Source organism: Rutidosis leptorrhynchoides, chromosome 4 (assembly GCF_046630445.1).
Source record: "Rutidosis leptorrhynchoides isolate AG116_Rl617_1_P2 chromosome 4, CSIRO_AGI_Rlap_v1, whole genome shotgun sequence".
NCBI classification, from domain to species: Eukaryota; Viridiplantae; Streptophyta; class Magnoliopsida; order Asterales; family Asteraceae; genus Rutidosis; species Rutidosis leptorrhynchoides.
The window spans coordinates 366,669,324-366,685,704 of NC_092336.1; positions in this window are offsets into that span (position 1 = coordinate 366,669,324).

Genomic DNA, 16,381 nt, shown 5'->3' on the forward strand with positions numbered 1-16,381 from the left:
ACTTAAACCCTATAGTTTTATGCATTAATAACACCAATTTAGCTAGATTTGACTCAAAATCCACTTTTGACAAAACCTAACTTAAAACCACCTAAATCCATCAATTTGGAACTGAAAATCACGAGTTGTTACCTTGAAATGATCACGAAATCAGTAGTAACAATCCTTATAACACAATCGTAAATCCAAAAATGAGATAAAGAAATAAGGGTTTTCAAGTGGTAAGATTTTAGGTACGGAGCAAATTAGAAGCTTCAAGAAAAATGAGAGAAAGAAGCTTGTATTTAGCTTATATACTAGTGTTAAACACAATACCCCATCAGACACGGGTATTTACCAGTTATTAGATATCTTTCGTACTTAATTTGACAACCCTAACGGAGTCCAAATTAAATAAACAAACCTGTTATGTGACCCTTGTCACAAACTGGTCTTAACCAAATAATAAAATAACACTAATCATTTAATTAAAATAAAGGCATAAATAATCACACAAATATGCCTAAGGGCAAAAAGGTCATCTTACATCTAAGCTTTATCTGAGGATGTTACACTTGTGGAATGATTACTTTTCCGACACACCAACCTTCCTCGAAGATAAATTTTGAAGAAAATTTTGAATGAGCAGTCGATTGTTTAACCGTATATCCGCAGGTATACTCAACTATTCTCAAGAACCTATTCCTTCATACTTTAAATATTTTCATCAAAGACGGGATGCAACCGGTTTACTCGGGTTTACTGTTTATCAAAAATCATATCCGCTATACGACAATTAGCATACGGATTTGCTTCCGATATTTTTTATGAGTATTTGCATGCTGGTGAAAGCACAACATATCGTTGTTTAGAAAATTATTGCAAAAGTGTTATACATTTATTTTTGAGCGAATATTTAAGAAAACCGAATGCCCATGAGGTTCAACGTTTAATTACACAACATGAGCAAATACATGGCTTTCCGGGCATGCTCGATAGTCTAGATTGTATGCAATGGGCTTGGAAAAAAATTTCAGTCACTTGGAAAGGTCAATACACACGAGGCGATCATGGTCACCCAACATTAATGTTGGAAGCGGTCGCCTCGTATGATTTGTGGATTTGACACGCTTACTTTGGACCAACTGGTTCAAATAATGATATCAATGTGTTAAACCAATCCGATTTATTTAAAGAGTTACTTGAAGATAGAGCTCCACCGTGTAACTATACGGTGAATGGGAAACATTTTACAAAAGGCTATTATTTAGCGAATGGAATTTATCCTGATTGGGCGACACTTGTGAAATCGTTCAAAAGTATGGTTGAACCAAAAACATCAAAATTCAAAAGGTACCAAGAGGCACCAAGAAAGGATATTGAGCGAGCTTTTGGTGTACTTCAAGGTCGTTTTGCAATCATTAAATGTCCTGCAAGGAAATTCTATATCAAGAAAATCTAAAGCATTATGTATACGTGTGTGATTTTACACAACATGCTAACTGAAGATAATGGTCGAGCTTTTTTATGGGTTAAAAGAGAATTATCAGCCAGTTCGACATGCATTAACAATACGAGAAAGATTTGATACGCATTTGTGAATGAACAAAGAATACGCGATTATACCATTCATCATTTTATATGAGACATGCTTATCGAACACATTTGGAGTTTACCACCTAATGCACGTATTAGATATAACCCACAAGCAGGACCTTCGGCAATTACCGAGCATGTCAATGACGATAACGATAACGAAGCAGGACCTTCGGCAATTCACCAAGATAAAGAGGAGGACGAAGACGAAGACGAGTGCGAGGAGTAGTTTATTTTTTTTATTTAATTATGTAATGTAATTTTAGATTTCGAATTTTTATTTGTATTTTTTAATTATGTAATTTTTAATCAATAAAAAATTTTAAGTTTTAATAAAATAATTTAATGAAGGTGCGTCATGGTGGTTAGCAGTTAGTGGTTGGTTAGTGATGAGAAAAAGATGCTGATGTGGCGGTGATGTGGCAATTAGTGATACAATGACATTATGTCATGGTTAAGAGTGGCCTTAGCCATGTTATAAAGTTTTGAGAGAGAGTGGTTCAGCCTAGGTTTCTACGAGACAAATGCTTTAGAGAACCAATTTGGTTTCATGCTCTTTAATTGAGGTGATTCACATTATTAGGAGTCTTATGGAGAATTATAGAGAATAACAAAAAACCTACATGTTTTTCTTAGAGTTGGAAAAGACTATGATTGTGTCGCTCAGAAGTTGATTTGGAAGACCCTTAATGTTAGAAATGTTTATAGTAAATATATTAAAGCTACTAGAGATACGTACGAAGAGCGAAGACATATGTACGAATGTCAATTGGTAACACAAAGTTTTTTCATGTAGAAGTAGGTTTACATCAGGGATGTGCTCTTTAGGACAATCCACTTCGCTTTGATCCTTGACGGGCTATCTAGAGGAATGCATGAGAACATACTATGGTGCTTGCTTATTAATCATAGCGTACTGGTTTTAAGTCCAAGGATAAGCCAAATAAAAAACTAAAGCAATTGAGGGGTGCCTTATAACAAAATGGTCTACAGGTTAGCAGATAAAAAACATAATAGCTGAAATGTCCCGTTCTTATTGATTAAAAACGTTCCATATTAATTGATTTCGTTGCGAGGTTTTGACCTCTATATGAGACATTTTTCAAAGACTGCATTCATTTTTAAAACAAACCATAACCTTTATTTCATAAATAAAGGTTTAAAAAGCTTTACGTAGATTATCAAATAATGATAATCTAAAATATCCTGTTTACACACGACCATTACATAATGGTTTACAATACAAATATGTTACATCGAAATCAGTTTCTTGAATGCAGTTTTTACACAATATCATACAAACATGGACTCCAAATCTTGTCCTTATTTTAGTATGCAACAGCGGAAGCTCTTAATATTCACCTGAGAATAAACATGCTTTAAACGTCAACAAAAATGTTGGTGAGTTATAGGTTTAACCTATATATATCAAATCGTAACAATAGACCACAAGATTTCATATTTCAATACACATCCCATACATAAAGATAAAAATCATTCATATGGTGAACACCTGGTAACCGACATTAACAAGATGCATATATAAGAATATCCCCATAATTTCGGGACACCCTTCGGATATGATATAAATTTTGAAGTACTAAAGCATCCGGTACTTTGGATGGGGTTTGTTAGGCCCAATAGATCTATGTTTAGGATTCGCGTCAATTAGGGTGTCTGTTCCCTAATTCTTAGATTACCAGACTTAATAAAAAGGGGCATATTCGATTTCGATAATTCAACCATAGAATGTAGTTTCACGTACTTGTGTCTATTTTGTAAATCATTTATAAAACCTGCATGTATTCTCATCCCAAAAATATTAGATTTTAAAAGTGGGACTATAACTCACTTTCACAGATTTTTACTTCGTCGGGAAGTAAGACTTGGCCACTGGTTGATTCACGAACCTATAACAATATATACATATATATCAAAGTATGTTCAAAATATATTTACAACACTTTTAATATATTTTGATGTTTTAAGTTTATTAAGTCAGCTGTCCTCGTTAGTAACCTACAACTAGTTGTCCACAGTTAGATGTACAGAAATAAATCGATAACTATTATCTTGAATCAATCCACGACCCAGTGTATACGTATCTCAGTATTGATCACAACTCAAACTATATATATTTTGGAATTAACCTCAACCCTGTATAGCTAACTCCAACATTCACATATAGAGTGTCTATGGTTGTTCCGAAATATATATAGATGTGTCGACATGATAGGTCGAAACATTGTATACGTGTCTATGGTATCTCAAGATTACATAATATACAATACAAGTTGATTAAGTTATGGTTGGAATAGATTTGTTACCAATTTTCACGTAGCTAAAATGAGAAAAATTATCCAATCTTGTTTTACCCATAACTTCTTCATTTTAAATCCGTTTTGAGTGAATCAAATTGCTATGGTTTCATATTGAACTCTATTTTATGAATCTAAACAGAAAAAGTATAGGTTTATAGTCAGAAAAATAAGTTACAAGTCATTTTTGTAAAGGTATTCATTTCAGTCGAAAGAACGACGTCTAGATGACCATTTTAGAAAACATACTTCCACTTTGAGTTTAACCATAATTTTTGGATATAGTTTCATGTTCATAATAAAAATCATTTTCTCAGAATAACAACTTTTAAATCAAAGTTTATCATAGTTTTTAATTAACTAACCCAAAACAGCCCGCGGTGTTACTACGACGGCGTAAATCCGGTTTTACGGTGTTTTTCGTGTTTCCAGGTTTTAAATCATTAAGTTAGCATATCATATAGATATAGAACATGTGTTTAGTTAATTTTAACAGTCAAGTTAGAAGGATTAACTTTTGTTTGCGAACAAGTTTAGAATTAACTAAACTATGTTCTAGTGATTACGAGTTTAAACCTTCGAATAAGATAGTTTTATATATATGAATCGAATGATGTTATGAACATCATTACTACCTCAAGTTTAGTAGGTAAACCTACTGGAAGTGACAAGAAATGATCTAGCTTCAAAGGATCTTGGATGGCTTGAAAGTTCTTGAAGTAGGATCATGACACAAAAACAAGTTCAAGTAAGATTTTTACTCGAATTAAGATAGTTTATAGTTATAGAAATTGAATCAAAGTTTGAATATGAATATTACCTTGAATAATAAAGATAACCTACTGTATATAACAAAGGTTTCTTGATCTTAGATGATTACTTGGAATGGATTAGAAAGCTTGGAAGTAAATTAGTAAACTTGAAGGGATTTTTGAAGTGTTCTTGAAGTGTTCTTCCTATGATAATTATAGCTTGATTCTTGAAGTGATTTTTGATGAAGATGATGATTAACTACTGGAAAAATACGTTTATAATAGTGTGTGTGTGTGTTGAGAGAGAATTAGAAAGAGAATTGAAGTGAAATGGAGTGAATGATGAGTGGTAATTGGTGAGTGGTGAGTGGGGTTAAAAGGAGTGCTAGTTAGTTGACTAGCTCATGGTAGAAGTTAAAATTAATTAGTCATACATGACATAATCAAGAGTGGAATCCCATGCTAGTTCCTATTGGTATATACCCATAGTAAGTACGTTTTGAAGCTGTGTATAATACGGGTAAGAATACGACTAGAATTCTTGATGAAAGAAAAGAATGGGAAAGTAACTGTAACCATTTTCGTTAAGTATGAGTGTTTTGATATATGTCTTGAAGTCTTCTAAAAGTATTTTAATACATCTAAATACACTACATGTATATACATTTTAACTGAGTCGTTAAGTCATCGTTAGTCGTTACATGTAAGTGTTGTTTTGAAACCTTTAAGTTAACGATCTCAATTAATGTTGTTAACCCATTGTTTATTATATCTAATGAGATGTTAAATTATTATATTATCATGATATTATGATATATTAATATATCTTAATATGATATATATACATTTAAATGTCGTTACAACGATAATCGTTACATATATGTCTCGTTTCGAAATCCTTAAGTTAGTAGTCTTGTTTATATGTATATAACTCATTGTTAATATACTTATGGAGATACTTACTTATCATAATCTCATGTTAACCATATGTATATCCATATATATATCGTCATGTCGTTTTTACAAGTTTTAACGTTCGTGAATCGCCGGTCAACTTGGGTGGTCAATTGTCTATATGAAACATATTTCAATTAATCAAGTCTTAAAAAGTTTGATTGCTTAACATGTTGGAAACATTTAATCATGTAAATATCAATCTCAATTAATATATATAAACATGGAAAAGTTCGGGTCACTACAGTACCTACCCGTTAAATAAATTTCGTCCCGAAATTTTAAGCTGTTGAAGGTGTTGACGAATCTTCTGGAAATAGATGCGGGTATTTCTTCTTCATCTGATCTTCATGCTCCCAGGTGAACTCGGGTCCTCTACGAGCATTCCATCGAACCTTAACAATTGGTATCTTATTTTGCTTAAGTCTTTTAACCTCACGATCCATTATTTCGACGGGTTCTTCGATGAATTGAAGTTTTTCGTTGATTTGGATTTCATTTAACAGAATAGTGAGATCTTCTTTAGCAAAACATTTCTTCAAATTCGAGACGTGGAAAGTGTTATGTACAGCCGCGAGTTGTTGAGGTAACTCAAGTCGGTAAGCTACTGGTCCGACACGATCAATAATCTTGAATGGTCCAATATACCTTGGATTTAATTTCCCTCGTTTACCAAATCGAACAACGCCTTTCTAAGGTGCAACTTTAAGCATGACCATCTCTCCAATTTCAAATTCTATATCTTTTCTTTTAATGTCAGCGTAGCTCTTTTGTCGACTTTGGGCGGTTTTCAACCGTTGTTGAATTTGGATGATCTTCTCGGTAGTTTCTTGTATAATCTCCGGACCCGTAATTTGTCTATCCCCCAATTCACTCCAACAAATCGGAGACCTGCACTTTCTACCATAAAGTGCTTCAAACGGCTCCATCTCAATGCTTGAATGGTAGCTGTTGTTGTAGGAAAATGCTGCTAACGGTAGATGTCGATCCCAACTGTTTCCGAAATCAATAACACATGCTCGTAGCATGTCTTCAAGCGTTTGTATCGTCCTTTCGCTCTGCCCATCAGTTTGTGGATGATAGGCAGTACTCATGTCTAGACGAGTTCCTAATGCTTGCTGTAATGTCTGCCAGAATCTTGAAATAAATCTACCATCCCTATCAGAGATAATAGAGATTGGTATTCCATGTCTGGAGACGACTTCCTTCAAATACAGTCGTGCTAACTTCTCCATCTTGTTATCTTCTCTTATTGGCAGGAAGTGTGCTGATTTGGTGAGACGATCAACTATTACCCAAATAGTATCAAAACCACTTGCAGTCCTTGGCAATTTAGTGATGAAATCCATGGTAATGTTTTCCCATTTCCATTCCGGGATTTCGGGTTGTTGAAGTAGACCTGATAGTTTCGGATGCTCAGCTTTGACCTTAGAACACGTCAAATATTCTCCTACATATTTAGCAACATCGGCTTTCATACCCGGCCACCAAAAATGTTTCTTGAGATCGTTGTACATCTTCCCCGTTCCAGGATGTATTGAGTATCTGGCTTTATGAGCTTTTCTAAGTACCATTTCTCTCATATCTCCAAATTTTGGTACCCAAATCCTTTCAGCCCTATACCGGGTTCCGTCTTCCCGAATATTAAGATGCTTCTCCGATCCCTTGGGTATTTCATCCTTTAAATTTCCCTCTTTTAAAACTCCTTGTTGCGCCTCCTTTATTTGAGTAGTAAGGTTATTATGAATCATTATATTCATAGATTTTACTCGAATGGGTTCTCTGTCCTTCCTGCTCAAGGCATCGGCTACCACATTTGCCTTTCCCGGGTGGTAACGAATCTCAAAGTCGTAATCATTCAACAATTCAATCCACCTACGCTGCCTCATATTCAGTTGTTTCTGATTAAATATGTGTTGAAGACTTTTGTGGTCGGTATATATAATACTTTTGACCCCATATAAGTAGTGCCTCCAAGTCTTTAATGCAAAAACAACCGCGCCTAATTCCAAATCATGCGTCGTATAATTTTGTTCGTGAATCTTCAATTGTCTAGACGCATAAGCAATCACCTTCGTTCGTTGCATTAATACACAACCGAGACCTTGCTTTGATGCGTCACAATAAATCACAAAATCATCATTCCCTTCAGGCAATGACAATATAGGTGCCGTAGTTAGCTTTTTCTTCAATAACTGAAACGCTTTCTCTTGTTCATCATTCCATTCAAATTTCTTCCCTTTATGCGTTAATGCAGTCAAGGGTTTTTCTATTCTGGAAAATTCTTGGATGAACCTTCTGTAGTAACCAGCTAGTCCTAAAAACTGGCATATGTGTTTCGGAGTTTTCGGGGTTTCCCACTTTTCAACAGTTTCTATCTTTGCCGGATCCACCTTAATACCTTCTTTGTTCACTATGTGACCGAGGAATTGAACTTCTTCCAACCAAAATGCACACTTTGAAAACTTAGCGTACAATTCTTCCTTCCTCAATACTTCTAACACCTTTCTCAAATGTTCACCGTGTTCTTGGTCATTCTTTGAGTAAATAAGTATGTCATCAATGAAAACAATGACAAACTTGTCAAGGTATGGTCCATACACTCGGTTCATGAGGTCCATGAACACAGCTGGTGCATTAGTTAAACCAAACGGCATGTCCATAAACTCGTAATGATCGTAACGTGTTCTGAAAGCAATCTTTGGAATATCATCTTCTTTCACCCGCATTTGATGATACCCGGAACGTAAGTCAATCTTTGAATAAACAGACGAGCCTTGTAGTTGATCAAATAAGTCGTCGATTCTCGGTAGTGGGTAGCGGTTCTTGATGGTAAGTTTGTTCAACTCTCGGTAGTCGATACACAACCTGAATGTACCATCTTTCTTCTTGACAAACAAAACAGGAGCTCCCCACGGTGATGTGCTTGGTTGAATGAAACCACGCTCTAAAAGTTCTTGTAATTGGCTTTGTAGTTCTTTCATCTCGCTGGGTGCGAGTCTGTAAGGAGCACGAGCTATTGGTGCAGCTCCTGGTACAAGATCTATTTGAAATTCAACGGATCGATGTGGGGGTAATCCCGGTAATTCTTTCGGAAATACATCGGGAAATTCTTTTGCAATGGGAACATCATTGACTCTCTTTTCTTCAGTTTGTACTTTCTCGACGTGTGCTAGAACAGCATAGCAACCTTTTCTTATTAGTTTTTGTGCCTTCAAATTACTAATAAGATGTAGCTTCGTGTTGCCCTTTTCTCCGTACACCATTAAGGGTTTTCCTTTTTCTCGTATAATGCGAATTGCATTTTTGTAACAAACGATCTCTGCTTTCACTTCTTTCAACCAGTCCATACCGATTATCACATCAAAACTCCCTAACTCTACTGGTATCAAATCAATCTTAAATGTTTCGCTAACCAGTTTAATTTCTCGATTCCGACATATATTATCTGCTGAAATTAATTTACCATTTGCTAATTCGAGTAAAAATTTACTATCCAAAGGCGTCAATGGACAACTTAATTTAGCACAAAAATCTCTACTCATATAGCTTCTATCCGCACCCGAATCAAATAAAACGTAAGCAGATTTATTGTCAATAAGAAACGTACCCGTAACAAGCTCCGGGTCTTCTTGTGCCTCTGCCGCATTAATATTGAAAACTCTTCCGCGGCCTTGTCCATTCGTGTTCTCCTGGTTCGGGCAATTTCTAATAATGTGGTCCGGTTTTCCACATTTATAATAAACTACATTGGCATAACTTGCTCCGACACTACTTGCTCCGCCATTACTCGTTCCGACACCATTTGTTCCTTTCGTTCTATTAACCCCTGGTCCGTAGACCTCACACTTCGCTGCGCTATGACCATTTCTTTTACACTTATTGCAAAATTTGGTGCAGAACCCCGAGTGATACTTTTCACACCTTTGGCATAGCTGCTTCTGATTGTTGTTGTTGTTGTGGTTATTATTGTTGTTGGGATGATTGTTGTAGTTGCTGTTGTTGTTGTTGTTGTTGTTGTTGTTGTTGGGCCGTTTGTTGTAGTTGCGATTGATGTTGCGATTGTTGGGATAATTGTTGCGATTATTGTTGTAATTGTTGTTGTTGTTGTATTGGTGATTCTTATCACCGTTTTCCTCCCACTTTCTTTTGACTTACTTCACATTGGCCTCTTCAGCAGTCTGTTCTTTAATTCTTTCTTCAATCTGGTTCACTAGTTTGTGAGCCATTCTACATGCCTGTTGTATGGAGGCGGGCTCGTGTGAACTTATATCTTCTTGGATTCTTTCCGGTAATCCTTTCACAAACGCGTCGATCTTCTCTTCCTCATCTTCAAATGCTCCCAGACACAATAGGCACAATTCTGTGAATCGTCTTTCGTACGTGGTAATATCAAATCCTTGGGTTCGTAACCCTCTAAGTTCTGTCTTGAGCTTATTGACCTCGGTTCTGGGACGGTACTTCTCGTTCATCAAGTGCTTGAATGCTGACCACGGTAGTGCGTACGCATCGTCTTGTCCCACTTGCTCTAGATAGGTATTCCACCATGTTAACGCAGAACCTGTGAAGGTATGCGTAGCGTACTTTACTTTGTCCTCTTCAGTACACTTACTTATGGCAAACACCGATTCGACCTTCTCGGTCCACCATTTTAATCCGATCGGTCCTTCAGTTTCATCAAATTCCAAAGGTTTGCAGGCAGTGAATTCTTTGTAGGTGCATCTTACACGATTTCCTGTACTGCTAGATCCAAGGTTATTGTTGGTATGTAGCGCAGCCTGTACTGCGGCTATGTTTGAAGCTAGAAAAGTACGGAATTCCTCTTCATTCATATTCACGGTGTGTCGAGTAGTCGGTGCCATTTCCTTCAAAATAGTCAAATGGGACAAGTTAATCATACAGAATATTAAGAGTAGTTAATAGTATTTCATAGCATAATATGAACTCATTTATAAAAGCTTTTTCTTCATATTAGCGTTTTATAAGTTTAAATTCGGGTAGTACCTACCCGTTAAGTTCATACTTAGTAGCTAATATACAATTCAACTACTACAATTCTATATGAAAAACTGATTATAATAATATTTCGCGTTCAAACTTTTATACAATATTTTACAAACTTACAATACCGCTTATTTTACATAAAGCATGAAATATAGCACACAATAACTTTGATACAAGATAGTTGTGAAGATAATTCTAGCTAGTACACAAGTCGTTCAGCAAAGGCAATAAAGAAACGTAATTCATACGTCCAGAAACAAGTCATGCATTCTGGTTTTACTAGGATTACTTCCCATCTTTGGTCTTGTGGAACATAACCGTTATGGCCGTTGATAAGACAGCGTGTTGTAACGTCGTCAAAGGGACGAGGGTTACGTAATGTCCAACAGTCCCGTAACAATCTAAAAACCTCATTTCTTACCCCAATTACCGACTCCGTCACTTGTGAGAACGTTTTGTTTAATAGTTGTAGGCCGATATTCTTGTTCTCACTTTGGTGAGAAGCGAACATTACTAATCCGTAAGCATAACATGCTTCTTTATGTTGCATGTTAGACGCTTTTTCTAAATCACGAAGTCCAATATTCGGATATATTGAGTCAAAATAATTTCTTAACCCATTGCGTAAAATAGCATTTGGGTTCCCCGCAATATATGCGTCAAAGTAAACACATCGTAACTTATGGATTTCCCAATGTGATATCCCCCATCTTTCGAACGAAAGCCTTTTATAAACCAAGGCATTCTTGGAACGTTCTTCGAATGTCTTACAAACTGATCTCGCCTTAAATAGTTGTGCCGAAGAATTCTGACCGACTCTAGACAAGATTTCATCAATCATGTCTCCGGGTAGGTCTCTTAAAATATTGGGTTGTCTATCCATTTTGTGTTTTTATACTGTAAAATAGACAAGAGTTAGATTCATAAAAAAAAATACTTATTAATACAAGCAATTTTTACTTATATCATAAAGCATAAGCACACTATATTACATATATTACACCACACGAATACAACTATCTTATTCCGACTCGCTTGTTTCTTCTTCTTCGGTTTTGGTTCGTTTTGCCAAGTTTCTAGGGATATATGATGTTCCCCTAATACGAGCCGTCGTTTTCCACATTGGTTTAGAAAAACCTGGTGGTTTAGAGGTTCCCGGGTCATTGTTACAACTTAAGGACTTCGGGGGTTGACGATACATATAAAGTTCATCGGTGTTGGAATTAGATTTCTCTATTTTTATGCCCTTTCCCTTATTATTTTCTTTTGCCTTTTTAAATTCAGTTGGGGTAATTTCTATAACATCATCGGAATTCTCGTCGGAATCCGATTCATCGGAGAATTGGTAATCCTCCCAATATTTTGCTTCCTTGGCGGAAACACCATTGACCATAATTAACCTTGGTCGGTTGGTTGAGGATTTTCTTTTACTTAACCGTTTTATTATTTCCCCCACCGGTTCTATTTCTTCATCCAGTTCCGATTCTTCTTCCGGTTCCGATTCTTCTTCCGGTTCCGATTCTTCTTCCGGTTCCGACTCTTCTTCCGGTTCCTCTTCGGGAACTTGTGAGTCCATGAATCATTCCAATTTATATTTGACTCTTCATTATTATTAGGTGAGTCAATGGGACTTGTTCTAGAGGTAGACATCTATCACATAATATCAAACGCGTTAAGAGATTAATATATCACATAATATTTACATGTTAAAAATATATAGTTTCCAACAAAATTTGTTAAGCAATCATTTTTCAAGTAAACACGGTCGAAGTCCAGACTCACTAATGCATCCTAACAAACTCGATAAGACACACTAATGCAAAATTCTGGTTCTCTAAGACCAACGCTCGGATACCAACTGAAATGTCCCGTTCTTATTGATTAAAAACGTTCCATATTAATTGATTTCGTTGCGAGGTTTTGACCTCTATATGAGACGTTTTTCAAAGACTGCATTCATTTTTAAAACAAACCATAACCTTTATTTCATAAATAAAGGTTTAAAAAGCTTTACGTAGATTATCAAATAATGATAATCTAAAATATCCTGTTTACACACGACCATTACATAATGGTTTACAATACAAATATGTTACATCGAAATCAGTTTCTTGAATGCAGTTTTTACACAATATCATACAAACATGGACTCCAAATCTTGTCCTTATTTTAGTATGCAACAGCGGAAGCTCTTAATATTCACCTGAGAATAAACATGCTTTAAACGTCAACAAAAATGTTGGTGAGTTATAGGTTTAACCTATATATATCAAATCGTAACAATAGACCACAAGATTTCATATTTCAATACACATCCCATACATAGAGATAAAAATCATTCATATGGTGAACACCTGGTAACCGACATTAACAAGATGCATATATAAGAATATCCCCATCATTCCGGACACCCTTCGGATATGATATAAATTTCGAAGTACTAAAGCATCCGGTACTTTGGATGGGGTTTGTTAGGCCCAATAGATCTATGTTTAGGATTCGTGTCAATTAGGGTGTCTGTTCCCTAATTCTTAGATTACCAGACTTAATAAAAAGGGGCATATTCGATTTCGATAATTCAACCATAGAATGTAGTTTCACGTACTTGTGTCTATTTTGTAAATCATTTATAAAACTGCATGTATTCTCATCCCAAAAATATTAGATTTTAAAAGTGGGACTATAACTCACTTTCACAGATTTTTACTTCGTCGGGAAGTAAGACTTGGCCACTGGTTGATTCACGAACCTATAACAATATATACATATATATCAAAGTATGTTCAAAATATATTTACAACACTTTTAATATATTTTGATGTTTTAAGTTTATTAAGTCAGCTGTCCTCGTTAGTAACCTATAACTAGTTGTCCACAGTTAGATGTACAGAAATAAATCGATAACTATTATCTTGAATCAATCCGTGACCCAGTGTATACGTATCTCAGTATTGATCACAACTCAAACTATATATATTTTGGAATCAACCTCAACCCTGTATAGCTAACTCCAACATTCACATATAGAGTGTCTATGGTTGTTCCGAAATATATATAGATGTGTCGACATGATAGGTCGAAACATTGTATACGTGTCTATGGTATCTCAAGATTACATAATATACAATACAAGTTGATTAAGTTATGGTTGGAATAGATTTGTTACCAATTTTCACGTAGCTAAAATGAGAAAAATTATCCAATCTTGTTTTACCCATAACTTCTTCATTTTAAATCCGTTTTGAGTGAATCAAATTGCTATGGTTTCATATTGAACTCTATTTTATGAATCTAAACAGAAAAAGTATAGGTTTATAGTCAGAAAAATAAGTTACAAGTCGTTTTTGTAAAGTTAGTCATTTCAGTCGAAAGAACGACGTCTAGATGACCATTTTAGAAAACATACTTCCACTTTGAGTTTAACCATAATTTTTGGATATAGTTTCATGTTCATAATAAAAATCATTTTCTCAGAATAACAACTTTTAAATCAAAGTTTATCATAGTTTTTAATTAACTAACCCAAAACAGCCCGCGGTGTTACTACGACGGCGTAAATCCGGTTTTACGGTGTTTTTCGTGATTCTAGGTTTTAAATCATTAAGTTAGCATATCATATAGATATAGAACATGTGTTTAGTTAATTTTAACAGTCAAGTTAGAAGGATTAACTTTTGTTTGCGAACAAGTTTAGAATTAACTAAACTATGTTCTAGTGATTACGAGTTTAAACCTTCGAATAAGATAGTTTTATATATATGAATCGAATGATGTTATGAACATCATTACTACCTCAAGTTTAGTAGGTAAACCTACTGGAAGTGACAAGAAATGATCTAGCTTCAAAGGATCTTGGATGGCTTGAAAGTTCTTGAAGTAGGATCATGACACAAAAACAAGTTCAAGTAAGATTTTTACTCGAATTAAGATAGTTTATAGTTATAGAAATTGAATCAAAGTTTGAATATGAATATTACCTTGAATAAGAAAGATAACCTACTGTATATAACAAAGGTTTCTTGATCTTAGATGATTACTTGGAATGGATTAGAAAGCTTGGAAGTAAATTAGTAAACTTGAAGGGATTTTTGAAGTGTTCTTGAAGTGTTCTTCCTATGATGATTATAGCTTGATTCTTGAAGTGATTTTTGATGAAGATGATGATTAAATACTGGAAAAATACGTTCATAATAGTGCGTGTGTGTTGAGAGAGAATTAGAAAGAGAATTGGAAGTGAAATGGAGTGAATGATGAGTGGTAATTGGTGAGTGGTGAGTGGGGTTAAAAGGAGTTCTAGTTAGTTGACTAGCTCATGGTAGAAGTTAAAATTGATTAGTCATACATGACATAATCAAGAGTGGAATCCCATGCTAGTTCCTATTGGTATATACCCATAGTAAGTACGTTTTGAAGCTGTGTATAATACAGGTAAAAATACGACTAGAATTCTTGATGAAAGAAAAGAATGGAAAAGTAACTGTAACCATTTTCGTTAAGTATGAGTGTTTTGATATATGTCTTGAAGTCTTCCAAAAGTATTTTAATACATCTAAATACACTACATGTATATACATTTTAACTGAGTCGTTAAGTCATCGTTAGTCGTTACATGTAAGTGTTGTTTTGAAACCTTTAAGTTAACGATCTCAATTAATGTTGTTAACCCATTGTTTATTATATCTAATGAGATGTTAAATTATTATATTATCATGATATTATGATATATTAATATATCTTAATATGATATATATACATTTAAATGTCGTTACAACGATAATCGTTACATATATGTCTCGTTTCGAAATCCTTAAGTTAGTAGTCTTGTTTATATGTATATAACTCATTGTTAATATACTTATGGAGATACTTACTTATCATAATCTCATGTTAACCATATGTATATCCATATATATATCGTCATGTCGTTTTTACAAGTTTTAACGTTCGTGATTCGCCGGTCAACTTGGGTGGTCAATTGTCTATATGAAACATATTTCAATTAATCAAGTCTTAAAAAGTTTGATTGCTTAACATGTTGGAAACATTTAATCATGTAAATATCAATCTCAATTAATATATATAAACATGGAAAAGTTCGGGTCACTACAATAGCATTGGTGTGATTTTGGTAAAAACGAAGGCGAACACAATGATGCGGTGAATTTATGTTTTGGGGACCACATATTACAACCTCAAGATTCTTTTCGATATCTAGGCTCGGTGCTCCACAAATAAAGAAGGGTAGATGAGGTTGTGACTCACCGTAAAGAAGTAAGATGATTGAAATAGAGAGCTGCAATTGGGTCATGTGCGACAAAAAAGTGTCGTTTACATTGAAACAGAAATTCTCCAAGGTGAAAATTAGACCATAAATATTGTACGGATAAGAGTGCTGGTCAATGATGAATGCACATGAGAGGAGGATGTATGAAGATAAGAGTATGTTTAGTTGCACGTGTGGTAAAATCGTGTTAGCTATGATACCAAATGAAGTTTTTAAAGAAAACCTGAAAGCTGGGGGCTTCACCAACAAACTAAGAGAACGATGACATAAATGGTATGGGCATGTAATAAGGCGAACACTTGTAGCACCCGTTAGGAGAGTAGAAAGATTCACGGTTGATGTCCTATGAAAAAGGGTAGACCTTGACGTAAGTTGGAGGGTAAAGTGAATATTGACATGAGCAAGTTTTTTTGACCGAAAACACAACTTTCGATAGGTCACTACAAATCAGAGATCAATTGGAATAATAGATTAAATCTATCAAATTCAAACAT